The sequence below is a fragment of the Cetorhinus maximus genome, chromosome 5, assembly GCF_964194155.1.
Source record: "Cetorhinus maximus chromosome 5, sCetMax3.hap1.1, whole genome shotgun sequence".
NCBI lineage: Eukaryota > Metazoa > Chordata > Chondrichthyes > Lamniformes > Cetorhinidae > Cetorhinus > Cetorhinus maximus.
Window position 1 is genome coordinate 58,600,117 of NC_135883.1, and position 17,951 is coordinate 58,618,067.

Genomic DNA, 17,951 nt, shown 5'->3' on the forward strand with positions numbered 1-17,951 from the left:
TATTAGGAAACCTCACCCATGGCAGGATGAGGTTTCCAAATGAAAATAAAAATAAAATAAAAATGTTAAAATTTATTTAATAACATCTCCCTGCTCATGTGACAGGGTCACATGAGGGGATATATTTAATAACATTTTATGAGCCTTTATTTATTCTTCTGAAAACTCTTCATCTCCTTGAGGCAGCTCCGTGTCTCAAGGAGATTTGCAATAGCGCACTTGCGCGCATGCGCAAAGTTCGTGCTCGCATTCCCACCCGCCCATCCACACAGGCAGCGCTGGGTGCTGCTGCTCGTGTTTCACACTGCGCGGGCCTTAATTGACCATAAAGTCACGGTCTGGCCCCGATCGCAGGCGGCAATCGGCTTCCCGACTGCCCCCGCCCATCCCTGCTGAGCCCGCCTGACAAGGGCTAAATTCTGCCCTTAGATTTTAAAAGACCCCAGGCAATGCACATTTGAACTTACAAATTCAAAATGAGGCTTCTTGCAGACACAGTTGCAGGCGTACAGGATGGTTAGATCTTAAATGCCTCTGCCTTACACACACAAACTCCTTTCTGTTTATACCTAGCTTTTCCTTTGAACGTAAATTTCCCATTGTATTACTAGGTTTTTAATCTTACCTCTTCTAACAATAACATCCTTTGATTCCACCAATTTTATTAGTAAACTGGAAAAAATAAACACATTACTTGGCGTCTTACAAGTGCAAGATAACACATTCTTTTGAATGTTTTATTTAAAAATACAAATTGCCCCCTTGACACCCTATGTTTCTAAACTTCCCCATGTTTATCTAATTACCATTTCAAACATACTTCATTCTATGCATCAAAGCACCCAGACTAGCTGGTTTTAATCCAATTAAGACATACACACAGACACAGATGCCACTAAACTCTATTTTAAAACATCATTTCCAATAGCATTATAGACATTAATTTCTTCATGACAGCATATGTGGTTCCAAATTTCTCCATTGGAAATCAGTACTTCCTGTTACACAAAGGCCCTTTATAGAGTGATGATGTTATCTAGATGATATTGTTGATTCCTGACAAGTAAAGTCTTCTGAAAGCATTAGAGATAATTTCACAATCCCAGGGTCCGACTGGAGATGAGGGGCTCCTTGAGTGCATGGCTTTTAGCTGGGAGCACAGGATCTTGCAGTTGGTGGTTATATTTTGGTTAGGATTAAAGTGCAGATAAAGACAATGGGGTTGAAACTCCTTGCCTTTCTGTTGTATGCCTGCTGTAACTTTGACACGTCTCGGCTGGAAAGGAAGGAAACAAGGCTGAAAACTTGATACATTGACTCCTGGGCCAGACCTGCACTCTGGCTTCTGGATGGCCTTGTGAGGTGGATCCTTTGCCTAACCCAAACGAGACCTTCAATGTAAAGGATGCAGGAATGGGCCTGGGACCTCCTGGATCCCTCAGAGGGTGGCTACTTTTCAAAGGAAATATATATCTTTAGTAGGGGAATGCTTGGCGAAAGGCGGAGTAACAGCATTTCCCATGGCAGAAGTAGGATCATCGTGGGTCAACTGAATGGACAATTCTGATCTCAAGTGCTGACATCAAGGAGGCTACTTGCAACTTTTTATGCATTAAGTTATGATGATCTGGAACGCACTGTTTGAAAGAATGATGAAAGCAGGTTCAATAATAATTTTCAAGAGGGGAATTGGATAAATACTTGAAAAGGAGAAATTTTCAGGGCTATGTAGAAAGAGCAGGGAGTGGGGCTAATTAGACAGCTGCATCAAAGAGTCAGCATAAACACATGGGGCTGAATGATCACCTTCTATACTGTATCAATCTAGGATTCTGTGAAAACTAAACTGAACAATTCAGAGTGAAATGCTTATCCATTAGAGTGGAGCCCATGCTTCTAGCGAGGACAATGCTCATCAAGGAATCCATTGCAGGAAAACGTTGGTGCACAACCCATGACTTTCTGCTTGTTTAATTTAATAGGCAAAGACAATGAGCTGCATTTACAATTCCCTACAAAGCATTCTCAGTGACTGCTGCTCTCCATGGAGGCACAGAGCCAGTTCAGTAGAGTTGCTTGTACAGTGTCCTAAATCTCTGGAGAAAGTTTCCTTGTAGCAGACAATGCTGCTGTCCGCAGCCTTGGCCTCAAATGAAGCACTTGCCTGCATGGGACTTCAATTATTGTGCTGAGTTTTGTTGAGTTTTATTTTCTTGTAGTTGCCTTGTTTTCTCTCAATTGGTGGGTTCAAGCTGCATTCCAGGACTTGAGCATATAATCGGGGCGTACAATTCAGCAGCCTTGTGGGAGTTCATTCCTTGCTGGATTGTCAGATGCACTGTCTGGCTGATGAGATGTTAAATCAAAGTGTTGTTTGCCTGTTCAACTGGATCAGAAAAATTCCAATGCATTATTTGAAGAGGGAGTGTTCCTGGTGCCCTGACTAACATTTATCTCTTGATCAGCACCTCCAAGAAAACCCAAAATAATCAAATCATTTACCACATTGCCGGATCTTGCTACACACAGCGCAGATGCTATTTTTCTTCTGAACTGGCACCCGAAGCACCAAAATTACTGGTGCTACAGAGGCAGATTTTGCAGCCTTAATCTTTCCCCAAGGTAATTTGGACAGGAAATATGGCTACAACTACCTACATTCATGGATTTGCCTATACTTAAGATTGTCATGTGCTTCTTGCTCCTATTTGCAATTTCCCTTTCTATAATGTAACTTCCAACTACCCTTGAGCAACATTATGCAGGGTTGGTATACAACCTTTGATGCAAATGATGCTTATCTGAATTACATTTGAGGTGGCAGTGTTTGAGAGTCATGAGGTCGGGCTGGCTCATGGTATAATGGGGTTTTTTTATTCGTTCATGGTATGTGGGCTTCGCTGGCTGGGCCAGAATTTATTGCCCATCCCTAGTTGCCCTTGAGAAGGTGGTGGTGAGCTGCTGCTTTGAGCTGCTGCAGTCCATGTGGTATAGGTACATCCACAGTGCTGTTAGGGAGTTCCAGAATTTTGACCCAGCGACAGTGAAGGAACAGCGATATATTTCCAAGTCAGGATGGTGAGTGACTTGGAGGGGAACTTCAAGGTGGTGGTGTTCCCATCCATCTGCTGCCCTTGTCCTTCTAGATGGTCGTGGTCATGGGTTTGGAAGGTGTTGTTGAAGGAGCCTTGGTGAATTCCTGCAGTGCATCTTGTAGATGGTACACATTGCTGCTACTGTGCAGCGGTGGTGGAGGGAGTGAATGCTTGCGGATGTGGTGCCAATCAAATGGGCTGCTTTGTCCTTGATGGTGTCAAGTTTCTTGAGTGTTATGGGAACTGCACTTATCCAGATAAGTGGGGAGTATTCCATCACACTCCTGACTTGTGCCTTGTAGATGATGGACAGGCTTTGGGGAGTCAGGAGGTAAGTCACTCGTCACACTATTCCTAGCCTCTGACCTGCTCTTGTAGCCATAGCATTTATATGGCTAGTCCAGTTCAGTTTCTGGTCAATGGTAACCCTCAGGATTTTGATAGTGGGGGATTCAGTAATGGTAATGCCATTGAACATCAAGGGGCAAAGGTTGGATTCTCTCTTGTTGGAGACGGTCATTGCCTGACACTTGTGTGGCACGAATGCCACTTGTCATCCTAAGCCTGGATATTGTCCAGGTCTTGCTGCATTTGGACATGGACTGCTTCAGTGTCTGAGGAGTTGCAAATGGTGCTGAACATTGTGCAATCATCAACGAACATTCCCACTTCTGACCTTATGATGGGAGGAAGGTCATTGATGAAGCAGCTGAAGATGGTTGGGCCGAGGGCACTACCCTGAGGAACTCCTACAGTGATGTTCTGGAGCTGAGATGATTGACCTCCAACAACCACAACCATCTTCTTTGTGCTAGGTATGACTCCAACCAGCAGAGGCATGATGGTCATAAATCACTTATGAACATTTGAGGCCTTGATTTCTTGTTTAAACATTTCATGCTGTAGCCACTAGCAGTGCTTCTTGATTTTGTCTGACAATGGGGGCGGATTTGAATTTTTCATTTTCTTTCCAGTGCATTCCAGCTCAGCTGTGAATCATATACCCTTCAATTTATTCTCAAATGCTGCAATTTTCATTGGATTTCATCCCATTAAGAAAAGATGAAAATCCTTCTATTTTAAAAGCTTTTTTTAAAAAAAAAGTCAATATTGCAAGGTCAATATTGGAAGGCTTACATGTGTACAATCTGTGGGAATGTGAAACTGTCAAAGACGCTAAAATTAAACTGTGTAGTATTAATCGCAAGTATTTTAACATATTTCAATGGGATTTCTGTATAATGTTGTCATTTAAATGATGTCAACATGCTGATAATATATTGCACAGCACAATTTCAGTCCCAGATGTGGCATCAATTACAATATGATTTCAACATTATACAATATCAAAGTGTCTTTTCATAGCTCCCAGGAAAATGCAGATTTAATGCACTTCACTTTATAGTATCTTTTTCAATGAATGCAAGATTATGTGATTCTTTTTTATTTATTCTGAGGGTAGGGGCATCACTAGCAAGGCCAGCATTTTACTGGACACAAGCTGCCCCTGAGAAGATGGTAATGAAAGGCCTTCCTGAACTGCTGCAATCTGTGTGGTGGAGGTATTCCCAAAACAGGGAGGGAGTTTCAGAATTTTGACCCAGAGACAGTGAAGGAAAGGTGATATTTCCAAATTGCAATGGTGTGTGGCTTGGAGGTGATGTATTTGCTGGCCTCACCCTTTTTGGCGGTTGAGATTGTGGGTTTGGCAGGTGCTGTCGAAGAAGCCTTGGTAAGTTGCTGTAGTGCATATTGTGGATGATATACACTGCAGCCACTATGCACCAAGGGTGGAGCAAGTGAACATTAAAAGCGGTGGATGGGGTGCCAATCAAGTCCTGTTTTTTGCTGGATGGTATTAAGCAAGTGTTGTTGGAGCTGCACATGTCCAGGAAACTGGAGAGCATTCCATCTCACACCTGACTTGTGCTACATAGATAGTGAATAAACTTTGGGGCATCAGGAGGTGAGTCAATCGGTGCAGAATTCCCAAATCCTAACCTGCACTTGTAGCCACAGTATTTATGTGGCTAGCCCAACCGAATTTCTGATCAATGGTATCTCCCAGGATGTTGCTGCTGAGGGTTTAGGCAATGGTAATACAATTCAATGTAATGTTCCAAATTGCTTTCCAGGTGATAATATAAGCGTCATTGTTAAAAGGGACTATACAGAGCTCACAATCACATTCCACGAGTCAACATAATTGAAAACAGCCTTTACATGACAAAAAGTCAATTGAAATGGTGGGAGGCAGCTTTTCTTTCTGGGGCAGATTGAACAGGGAATGGGCCAATCACACTGCTTACAGGCAGCTTACCATTTCAGAGGGTGGGAAAATCTAGTGGGTCTGCCACTTCTTAAGCAAGCCCACCGCTCTTAAAGGGGAGGTGGAATGTTCAGTGGTGGTGAACAAACAGAATATCACTAAGGCCGGAGGCTGAATGGTGGTGGTCAGGGGAGATAGAGGTCCGCATGAACCAAGTGAGGACCAGGATAGAGGTCCTCTCTGCTTCACGTGGGCAATAGCTGCTCTGGAAAGTTAGTCAACAATGGTGTAGAGAAAGGGATGGGCAGAACAATGCACACAGTGGAGTTCCACTTATTAAATATTTCAACTGTAAGTTTAGGAAAAATAGCCTATGAAATCTGAAATGAAGTCATAAATGTTGGAGATCCACAGTGGATTAGCAGAAGCAAAGCAAGGTTACCCCTGAAGAATTAACCTAGCTCTCTCTTTCAGGTGCTGACTAAGCTAAGCTATGCATTATCAGCATTGCCTATCTTTATTTTTAATTTTGGTGTTTAATCTAACATTCCAGTTGTAATAAAATGCAACTTTAATCTTGTTTGCACTAAAATTGTTTAGTGTGAAACTCAGTGTTGAACCATATGATTGGCTATGCAAAGTGAATGCAAATGAGGCACACCACACTAAATGATGCTCAGAGAACCATTTACAGGCTTCTATTATCGAGGAGGAGGAAGGCTCCGTTCAGGCTTTCAAAGCAATCTCTCTTTCAATTTTTTTCCAGTGCAAACAGCCGTGCATCATTCAAAGGGCACTCCTTTTTCTTGTTTGAAAAAGAATTAAAATAACCTACTTCTTTAATGATCAATTGGTGAAAGCACTGTAGTAGCTTGACATATCTTGCCTTTGATCAACATGTAGCTTTATACTAAATTGCACTTTTCATCAAATGTGACACCAGTGCAAACTTGTGGTGAGGTTTAGTCTCAACACTTAAAACTTCAATAACAACCAGCAACCGTAATGTAAACAGCAATTAGCTTATATGTCAAATTCACCATTAATGAATAGCTGTAACCCCAATATAAATGTTGTTATAATTTGTTGATAGCTTTTAGAGTTTATATTGTCATTTTAAATTATGAAAACACACTTAACTTCACTATATTTTGCTAAAAATAGAAGCGTCTGTTGAAAAATTATGATCTCTTAAAATCTTTTCTTCAATTGTGTTTAAGTCAAAAGAAAGTTAAAGATCTACAAGATACAAATAAATCAATCAGCCCCTGACTGATGAAAATGTCATTACTTATCCCATGAAATGATTGTGGCAGTATATGTTCTCCTTTCTGTCTTTTGGATGAGATCGTCATCCATGCTTTCAGGTGGACGCAAGATCCCATGGCACTTTTTCAAAGAAGAGCAGGGGAGCTGTGCTCGGTTTCCATCACCTAGATTGATTATTTGGTCATTAACACATTGCTGTTTTTGTGACTTTGCTGCATGGAAAGTGCTGCAGCATTTCTTACATTACAACTGTAACTATGGCCTGAATTTTCACTGGAGTTAGGAGCTCAGAGTTGAGACAATTCCCAGCTCCGCAAACCCAACCTGGGAAAATTTGCCCTGGAAGATTGGACTTTGAGCCCGGGGATGGGGGTGAGAGTGAAAATAGGAGACGGGGCAGGCAACCTCGGGAAGATGGCAGAGGCTGCCGGGTGAAGAGGCGGGCTGGGAAAAAGGCCAGCCCTGGTGCACTTGCACTTTATTGAAGGTATGAAAATAAACAATGAAACAAAAAAACAGCCCTCCAGACCTCACCCCTCATATCCCTTACCCTCCCACACACTCCACATGACCTATACATGCCACCTCATGCCCCGACCATCCCACATGGACCGTCATACCCTCCATGCCAACCAACTACATGCAAAGAATTTATAGCCACTTGGTCCCGTCAATCAAGCTGTGAATTGGCAGGTACCCCACTGTGATTTTGAAAGGTTGTGAAATCAGTCACGCAGCACCAATCCTGTAATGATAACCCTCAGGCTTAAGTCAAAGGACAGAGTGAAATAGCAAGCACTGATTTTTTTCACATTGCATATTGTTTTATTTTAACTTTACAGGGTAGGAGATTTAAATCCCTTGATGGCTCCTCTTGACCACTCCTCGACAGTTCAAATAAAGTTATGCACTTTTTACTCACAATTCCAAAGAGCACTTTGCCGCTCCCAAAGGACACCTTATCACTCCCAAAGGTGTCCCGGGGCCACATCCAAAAGGGTACTCCAACTCTCCAAAAGGGTACCCTACCTCTCCAAATGGGTACCCTACCTCTCCAAAAGGGTACCCTACCTCTCCAAAGAACTCCAGAAGCTTTAGGCCTTCTCCTACCTGGTCTAAGTGTACATGTTGTGTCTCAGACATATCACTGGCCAAAATCAGGCCTGACTGAGGCAACTGCAATTTAATATTTGCAGTTGCCTCTGTGAACTACGGATGTGTACATTAAAACCCACCCCCATTCCACCCCCGCCCCCTTAAATGGTGGGATCCGGGTCTGGGGGCAGGACTTCCAGATCTGGAACTCCGCCACCATTTTCGCAAAGGTGGAGAGCCTGTCCATCTGTGTGAAAATTCAGGCCATTTCAAAAAGCACTACATTGGCTGGAAAGCACTTCAGGACCTCCTGAGGTCATGAATAGTGTTATATAAATGCTCTTTTTTTTCCTCACTGAAACCTGACATGGGCACTTTCTTTGGCTTCATTCTAACAGTTCCCATTAACTTTAGAGATACTCTAAGTGTTATTATCAGACCTGTTTAAGCCTGTGATGTTTACCATAGCATCCCAGTGAAGTAATACCTGGCTGTCAGAAAGATAATAATTATCTTTCCTCCCACAGTGTTTCTTCAATATTTAACATGCTGACAAAGCATGTTGAGGGAATGGATGAAGAGAAAACAAATCGGAAGAGAACCTTTGAGCAATAGCCCACTTTCCTTTTGATGGCTGGTATATGGAGATTAGTAAAATGTATATTTGTGATGATGAAGATAATGACATTTGGTTTTTGGCATAGCAAGTTTTAGTTAAAGAAGTTATTTCAGTCATTGCATTGACCTAAAGAGTAATTATAATGTTCACTATCAAATTACATTACAAGTTCACGTTAAAAGTAATATACTTGTGTTTAATAAGAAATCTAAGAAAACACCTGAGATTCTAAAATTATCTGTTCACTGTCATTTTGCAGATTACAAATCCGCTTAATGTCATGACAGAACTGAAAGTAAGAATACAATGCTGCATTTAATGCTGAGATGATGGAATGATATATGAATGGGACTGGTTTCAGAAAAGCATGAAAGAGAGTGGATGAAAGTGTTTTAAAACACACAAGAAGGACAATGCACTCCTCCGCACATCCACCCCCTTAAGATACAAAATAAAGAAAAAAATTGCAGGTGTTGGAAATCTGAAATAAAAACCAGAAAATGCTGGAAATACACAGCAGGATCAACTAGTATGTGTAAAGAGGTAAATATTTCAAACGTAAGCCTGAAATGTTAACCTGCCTTCATTTGTCCCAGATGCTGATGGAAATTTTCCAGGTTTTTTCTGTTTTTGTGTCAGAATTAATAGGTTGGAAAAGTAAGAGGACACGTCATGGCTTTCTGGATTTGTGGTATTAAAGGGGTTAATTAACAAATTAGTAATCCCCATAGTTTTCCATCTGCCAGCTTTAGAGAAAGGAAATTTTGAGGGGCCTGCATGCAAATTCCTGATATGTGCTTCCAGCAGGTGAAGTTCATTGCCAGGAATATAAAGTTATCTCTTCAAGAGCCATTGACACTGGGCAACTGACATCAGACGTGCAAAATTGAAACAAACACAATCTTTGAGCTCCGATATTATAAAAATCCAGTTTACAGTAAAGCCATTTTTAGAAACAAAAGAGAAATAATGAGATAATGTATTGGTTTCTATTAATGATTACTGAATCTCACTATTTAAAAGGGAATGTTTGGTACATACTTGCTTTAAACTTGGTGTGAGGATTGAGAGACTCCATTGAACAGTGATAAAGAATTTAGATGTACAGAACTTACCTAGAAGCAAAGGCAGTTCTGCCTGTGTGAAGATGAGGGAAACTGTGGTGCATTGAACCCTTCCATTTCGTAGCAGAGGTTCAGAGTCAACACACATTGATAAGAAGGGCCTTTGTTACCTGCTCAAATAAATGTAAGAAAACTCTCCATGATTCAGAAATAATTGGATTTAAACGGGCAGTATTACTGTTATGTTTACTGTAGGGTCACTTTGCTTGCGAACCAGTTGCATGTTTATCTGTCGGCAAGTGAGTTGATAACCATACACTGCAGATGCAGAGACCAATATGAAGTGAAGCACATGCTATTTATTTACACAGACAATAGAGCACTAACATGATTTGTGCTTCTCCAACCAGACCCTAGTCTAGACTAACATTAACATGATAGCCCACGCTACTCAGCTATTGGGGTGTACGGTCACATGGTCAATCTGCTCACATGCTCTTAAAGCTGTATTGCACCTCAAGATACCACAATTACCCAGCGAGGTCACAAGGATGAATGAGTTTTTGACGAAGTCACATTAAGTTCAGTGAGGGTGGGTGGAGAAGTTATAGTGGCGGTGGTTTTCTGAGGTTGGGCTGATATGCACTTTGAGTGTTAGTTTCATCACGTCTTTGATATGCTAACATTGTCAAAAGTGAAAAATTGTTTCATTGGCCAACATCTGCTAATATGATCCCAAATTTAAAAAATTGCCTTTCATGCAGTTATAACTTTTGGTTTTGACACATCCCAGCTGCAGAAAAAAAAATGCCATCGATGTTTTTCTGACAATGTAACATTACCTTTAGAAGAGCCCCAAACGCAATTTTGCTGACACCATTGATTTTTATGGATTTTCTTATCACGTTGGCCACTTTAGTGTCAAAATTGGTACCAAATAACAGGTAGGCTTGTACTAGGGACCTAAGCTATATAGGAACTGCAATGAAGCTGGCTAGATTCACTTATACTTTCAGAAGAGATTGCTTTCTGCTCCTGCATAGTGTGGGTGTGATCGTAAGTCCTCATTTAAAACAACAATATGTTGATTCACTGCAACATCCAACCTTCACAAGGTTGAAAGATTTGGGAATTAAACAGACCCAGAGCTTTGTGTTTCATCACAGGTTGAAACATCAGAATAATCTCTGAGGTAAAGAGCTGTTCCAAACACAGATTGTCTCTTAATTGATGCACCAGGTCACCTGCTTGAAAGAGAAATGCACATTGTGCAGTGTCTGGAGTTGTGCAGGGCTTTACGTTGAAGGAATAGAAAAGGATGTGAGACTTATCTTTGGTGGGAGGAGCCAGAGATTTAAGCAAATGTCGGGAGAACTCAGGGGTGGAAATATTTTCCTAGTTGCACCCATTCTATGAGCTTACAACAAAAAGGCCCAATTTCAGTGACCAACATATTGTGCCAAAGGGAGAGCTGAAAACTGACCAACACCAAAATAAGGTCGGTTGATTTTCAGGGGTCCCTGGTGGCTGCCTAAACAGGCTTTAGGCTCTTTATATAAACGCTTTTTATATAAACGCCTAACGCTTCTTTTAGGGCGCCTCTTCCAAATGACGCAACAAGAAGCAGAGCAGTCACCGGGCCTGCTTTCCTGAGGGTTCTTCATCATGGCTGCAACCAAAAGATCAACTTATATTTAACTTAACACTTCCTTAGAGAGCCAGGAGCTGTACTCACAATCGCCCCCTCTTGTTGATGCTCCACTCCACCCCTTCCTTCTGCGAGTCTTAACTTCAGACTGGTGCCAGCTAGGCAAGCAACCTAGTGTTAAGCTATGTAAAACAGATGAGCTGCTTGTACAGACACAGCACCCACTAGCAGTTGAGCCAAATGTTATAAGTGAGACCCCTGGGATGGTCTCGGGGCACACACTCTCAGGCCAAAACCAATTACTGGGCCTCAGATTCTTCATCCATGAAAAGCACTATATGATAGCAGTGAATTATACAGGTGTAGAAGATACTGCATGGATAGGAAACTGGTAAGCTGAAGACCTGGAAGTTAAACTTTAGGGATAATGGACATAAATGTCAGGAAACATTTCTTCTCACAAAAATTAATGTCTGAAATGGACTTCCATGGAAGAATAAACTAGAGAGTTGAATGACAACTCTCATTTTTACTTAGTTTTGTTATCTTTGTGAACTCAGAATACTTGCTATCCACATTTAAGATAGAAGATGGAGGCTGAATACCTTCTGATTTGGGTGAATGATTGCAAACCTGTTTTAGGAAAATGTTATATCTGATTATGTTAAAGTGCACAGGTTTCACAGCTTCATTATCTACTTTCATATTCAGCTTTAATTCAATGCAATGGCTTCAGTTTATGTATTCTATAATGAAACAGTGAACAGAATCTAACAGCAAAAGCAGCCGATGCATTATACACGCACCAAGAGTATGCCATGAGTGTATTGTGTGAATATTGAGAATGGCAGGTAATTGATGCAAAGACATGGTTTTTTAAACATTTTGTTCAAAAGTGGAAAATGCATTAAGATTAATCATCAACTAGGGCAACTGGGCCAGGTTAGACTTTTGGTTGTTAAAATTCAGTTTTGTTTAAATCAATATTTTACTCTCCTTTTAAATCACATTTCCAACATGCAGGGAGCACAATTTATTCAAAAGCTAATCCCTCACAAAATAAGGGAAAGAATAAATAACAGAAGAATTTGTTCCAAAAAAACTGTTTTAAACATATGTCCTCAAGTTAACAAATGAGAGCTATTATTTTGCCTCTTGTGCCTGAACAAATCTAGCCCAAACTGACCAATGGAAGTCCTACATCTTTGTTAGAACACCACAGGTAATGAGACAATTATTTTTTATTGTTATTCATTTATGAGATGTGGGCATCGCTGGCTAGGCCAGCATTTATTGCCCATCCCTAATTGCCCTTGTGAAGGTGGCGGTGAGCTGCCTTCTTGAACCACTGCAGTCCCTGTGTTGTAGGTATGCCCACAGTGCTGTTAGGAAGGGAGTTCCAGGATTTTGACCCAGCGACAATGAAGGAACGGCGATATATTTCCAAGTCAGGATGGTGAGTGGCTTGGAGGGGAACTTCCAGGTGGTGGTGTTCCTATCTATATGCTGCCCTTGTCCTTCTCAATGGTAGTGGTCGTGGGTTTGGAAGGTGCTGTCTAAGGAGTTTCTGCTGTACATCTTGTAGATGGTACACACTGCTGCTACTGTTCTGCGATAGTTGGAGGAATGAATGTTTGTGGAAGGGGTGCCAATCAAGTGGGCTGCTTTGTCCTGGATAGTATCAAGCTTCTTGAGTGTTGTTGGAGCTGCACTCATCCAGGCAAGTGGGGAGTATTCCATCACACTCCTGAATTGTGCCTTGTAGCTGGTGGCCAGGTTTTGGGGAGTCAGGAGGTGAGTTACTCACCAGAGAATTCCTAGCCTCTGACCTGCTCTTTACATGGCTAGTCCAGTTCAGTTTCTGGTCAATGGTAACCCTCAGGATATTGATAGTGGGGGATTCAGTGACAGTGATGCCATTGAATGTCAAGGGGCGATGGTTAGATTCTCTTCTGTTGGAGATGGTCATTGTCTGGCACTTGTATGGCACAAATGTTACTTGCCACATGTCAGCCCAAGCCTGGATATTGTCCAGATCTTGCTGCATTTGGACATGGACTGCTTCAGTGTCTGAGGAGTTATGAATGGTGCTGAACATTGTGTAATCATCTGCGAACATCCCCACCTCTAGCCTTATAGCCTTATGATGGAAGGAAGGTCATTGATGAAGCAGCTGAAGATGGTTGGGCCGAGGACGCTACCCTGAGGTACTCCCGCAGTGATGTCTGGAACTGAGATAATTGACCTCCAGCAACCGCAACCATCTTCTTCTGTGTTAGGTATGACTCTCCAACCATTGGAGAGTTCTCCCCCTGATTCCCATTGACTCCAGTTTTGCTCAGTCAAATGCTGCCTTGATGTCAAGGATGGTCACTCCCACCTCACCTCTGGAGTTCAGCTATTTGGTCTATGTTTGAACCAAGGCCTTAATGAGGTCGGGAGCCAAGTGGCCCTGGCGGAACCCAAACTGGGTTTCAGTGAGCAGGTTGTTGTTTAGCAAGTGCGCTTGATAGCACTGTTTGTATGACCCCTTCCATTACTTTACTGATGAGCAAGAGTAGACTGATAGGGTGATAGTTGGCTGGGTTGGATTTGTCCTGCTTTTTGTGTACAGGACATACCTGGGCAATTTTCAACATAGCTGGGTAGATGCCAGTGTTGTAGCTCTACTGGAACAGCTTGACTAGGGGCACGGCAAATTCTGGAGCACAAGTCTTCAGTACCATTGCCGGAATATTGTCAGGGCGCATGGACTTTGCAGTATCCAGTGCCTTCAGCCATTTCTTGATATCACGTGGAGTGAATCGAATTGGCTGAGAATTGGCATCTGTGATCCTGGGGACCTGCAAAGGAGGCCGAGATGAATCATCCACTTGGCACTTCTGGCTGAAGATTGTTGCAAATGCTTCAGCCTTATATTTTGCACTGATGTGCTGGGCTCCTCGATCATTGGGGATGGGGTTATTTGTGGAACCTCCTCCTCCAGTGTGTTGTTTAATTGTCCACCACCACTCACGACTTGATGTGGCAGGACTGCAAAGCTTAGATCTGATCCATTGGTTGTGGAATCGCTTAGCTCTGTCTATCACTTGCTGCTTATGCTGTTTGGCGTGCAAGTAGTCCTGTGTATTAGCTTCACCAGGTTGACACCTCATTTTTAGGTATGACTGGTGTTGCTCCTGGCTGATACTGTAATGGGCAGGTGCAGGCAGGTTGGTGAGGATGAGGTCAAGTGCTTCTTTCCCCCTTGTTAGTTCCCTCACCACCTGCCGCCAACCCAGTCAAGCAGCTATGTCCTTTAGGACTCAGCCAGCTCAGTCAGTAGTGGTGTTACCAAGCCATTCTTGGTGATAGACTTTGAAGTCCCCCACCCAGAGTACATTCTGTGCCCTTGCCACCCTCAGTGCTTCCTCCAAGTGGTGTTCAACATGGAGGAGCACTGACTCATCAGCTGAGGGAGGGCAGTACGTGGTAATCAGCAGGAGGCTTCCTTGCCCATGTTTGACCTGATGCCATGAAATTCATGGGTCCAGAGTCGATGTTGAGGAGTCCCAGGATGACTCCCTCCTTCCCAACTGTATACCACTGTGCCACCACCTCTGCTGGGTCTGTCCTGCCGGTGGGACAGGACATACCAAGGGATGGGGATGGTGGTGTCTGGGACATGATCCGTAAGGAATGATTCTGTGAGGATGACTATGTCAGGCTGTTGCTTGACTAGCCTGTGAGACAGCTCTCCCAATTTTGGCACAAGCCCCCAGATGTTAGTAAGGAGGACTTTGCAGGGTCGACAGGGCTGGGTTTGCTGTTGTCGTTTCCGGTGCCTAGGACAATGAGAGTGGTTCATCCAGTCTCATTCCTTTCCATTGGCTTTTTAAGTGGTTTGATTCAAATGAGTGGCTTGCTAGGCCATTTCAGAGACCATTTAAAAGTCAACCACATTGGTGGGTGTGGAGTCACATGTAGGTCAAACCAGGTAAGGACAGCAGATTGTCTTCCCTAAAGGACATTAGTGAACCAGATGGGTTTTTACAACAATTGACAATGGTTTCATGGTCATCATTAGACTTTTGATTCCAGATTTTTATTGAATTCAAATTCCAGCATCTGCCATTGTGGGATTCAAACTTAAGTCCCCAGACAATTACCCTGGGTCCCTAGATTACCAGTTCAGTGATAATACCACTATGCCACCACCTCCCCTACTGGGAAAATGCCAACACCGCAATACTCATAACCAGCAACAAATTGGACCTAACCTAGGACCTACTCAATGCAGCTTTAATAAGTCCGGAATATTCTTTTCCCCCTGCATCGTGCCGCTACCCATCCTCACACAGACTGGCATCCCTTACTCTGTGAAAAGAAAATTCACCCTTGAAAAGGATGATCAGGCATCACCTCCTACACTAGATTTCTTCTGCAGCTTCCACAATGTTTCATCAGTTGGGAGAAGCTTGGAACCAGAACATGGTATTCATATGTCATTCTGCAAATCAAAACTGTTTACACCGAAAGGCATGAAAGCACAACTGCTGAAGTAAACAGGAATGTGAAAAATTAGCACCTTAAATGAATCATCCTGGGGTGCTATGCCAAAATATTTCAGAAAAGGAATCTGACGGGTGATGAGAATTATTTTTTTTTTGCACAGTGAGTTATGATCTGCAAAGGGTGGTGGAAGCAGATTCGATATCTACTTTGAAAAGGGAATTGATTATATATACTTGAAAAGAAAATATTTTCAGGGTTCTTTGGAAACCGTGGGGAGTGGGGTTAATTTGATAGGGCTTCCAAAGAGCTGGCACCGACATCATGGACAAATGGCCTCTTTCAGTGCAGTAAGATTCTATAATTCCAAAAGCAGAGATACAACAAGAGTGTACCCTGCATATTTTATTGACTTCACCCAGAAAAATTATCCAGAATTATGACCAGGTCAGACTTGTGGGCAAAAATACCACTCTGACTCCTTCGGCCTGTGATTCCTCCCATGAGAAATGCCTCCTGCCCTCCACCACACCAACAGCCACCCCCTACACACACCCTCCATGATTAAGATTCATTGCTTCCAACTAACGGTGGAAAAAGCAATGCTAAACAGGGGTGTGTTTAAACATGTCACACAGGGCTAAAGCATGCATTTTCGGCCCTCACATTTCATGTTCAGTTACCTGTGCAATTCATATCTTCGCAAGGGTGAAGGACAATGCGTGGGGACCTGCCTCCCTCAAACATGAAAGCATTTCTTCTCACATTGCACCATCTGGGAAAGCACATTGCTCGGAATTGGCACATCCACTCAGCCTTCCAACAACAATGGAGAGAACAGATGCTTATTGTATCACAAGCCAGCCAAGGAGCAATGCATTCTCTATAATAACTATCAAACAAACCAGCCACAAACCCTGCATGTGGACCATCAATGATTAATAGTTCCACTTCAGTGCCAAGGACTGGATATTCTCACCAGAGAAGCAGAATAGAATGTCCAGAAGGTCATCATAGGCTTAAATGGCTTACCCATTACAAGTCATTTCAGCAGGCAAGGTAGAATGTCTAGCATTTACAGCACTTGGGCACAGAGGGGAAGAGAGAAATGTGGATATTTTAGACTTAACCAACTGAAGTTAGTTTGGGCTTGGAATTTGGAAGAATGGTCAGAACTAGCATCTAATGATGTGTGAAATGTTTGAGGCAACAATATCTAACATGGAGGAGGTTTATTGGATTGGAAGTAAGTGATTTGAAAAGTGGAGCTCATGTTGGAAAGACAAATAGTTTTCTACAAAGTTTGGAGCAGCTTATTAAGTTTTGCCGCGTAAGTTTTTTTCCTGTGAAAAATAATGGCTCAAACCTGTCTATTCCTTGTTGTGACAATTATGATTTCAAACAAGAAAATCTGAGCTTGACAACCAAATGTTTAAAAAATAGTAACTTAATCAAGTGAAACTATCATTATCAGATTCCATCATTATGACTGCTACATATATAAAATAAATATATTTTCAATGCATTGTATTCTCCTGCCACTTACAGTGCAAGATTGATTATGTTTGAATTATAAAGTAAGTCTTGCTGTGATATGTTTTTTCAATACTATTTTTGCTATTGTGGTTATTCTCATCAATGTGCTGACTAACAGTACTGGGGGCCACGGACAGCCCATCTCAACTGACACTATATCACTGCATTTGTATTAGCGTCAAATATATAATCAATTAGAGGTCTTGTGGCACAGTGCGCAGCGCCCTGAGTTAGAAGCTCCAGGTTCAAGTCCCACCCCAGGTCTCGATGGTCAAGGAAGATGTATTCATAACCTGGCTAAACAGGTTGGTTATTAACCTTCACATCCTTCCAACAGACACCAATGGCAGGCAGCAAGAGCGGGGGAGATTCCTGGTCAGCCATGTGATGGAAAGGAAATTGGAGCCTCTACCATCACTATCCATAGCTCCAGACTACAATGTGCATGTGAAAGTGCATGTTGCCACAGCAACTCTGGACTCCCCAAGAACCTGTAGCACCATTATTATCAATTAAATAAAAAATAAATGAAACACTCAATCTTGGACTTAAGACTCTTTTGTTAGCTCTCTGTCGCATTTCATATGTAGTTTGAATTCCATAAAGTAGTGTTGGGACAGCAGCAGCTCCTTGTGACGATGATGCTGTGGTAGCTGTGACTGAGCTTATGTGCACAAGTCTTTATTGGTGATCTCTGCATAAGGCAGTTTAACTTTAGTGCAAAGCATCATGGAGAAAGATAATTTGTTTACAAAAGACAGTGGGAGTATGGGACTGCAGTCATACAGAATTATTGAGAGCTGAAAAGCAAACTGGAGGAAAGGAATCGTATAAGCTAAATGACAGCTGGAATAGCAGGCGTCAT

The 17,951-nt window shown here is 42.4% G+C and overlaps 1 protein-coding gene and 1 long non-coding RNA gene across 2 annotated transcripts in view; one reads left to right on the forward strand and one right to left on the reverse strand.

The window, feature by feature from the left end:
* myom2b (myomesin 2b) overlaps nucleotides 1-10,671 on the forward strand; it is a 175,737-nt gene extending 165,066 nt beyond the window's left edge. Inside the window, exon 40 of the mRNA XM_078541894.1 lies at nucleotides 8,256-10,671. The gene's annotated coding sequence lies outside the window, so the exon portion shown is untranslated. The remainder of the gene's footprint in view (nucleotides 1-8,255) is intronic.
* LOC144680666 (uncharacterized) overlaps nucleotides 1-17,620 on the reverse strand; it is a 475,346-nt gene extending 457,726 nt beyond the window's left edge. The window contains exons 1-2 of the long non-coding RNA XR_013576599.1: nucleotides 16,140-17,620; nucleotides 14,695-15,758 (exon numbers count right to left, since the gene is read on the reverse strand). This is a non-coding gene — a long non-coding RNA (uncharacterized LOC144680666). The remainder of the gene's footprint in view (nucleotides 1-14,694; nucleotides 15,759-16,139) is intronic.
* Nucleotides 17,621-17,951: the final 331 nt, after the last annotated feature.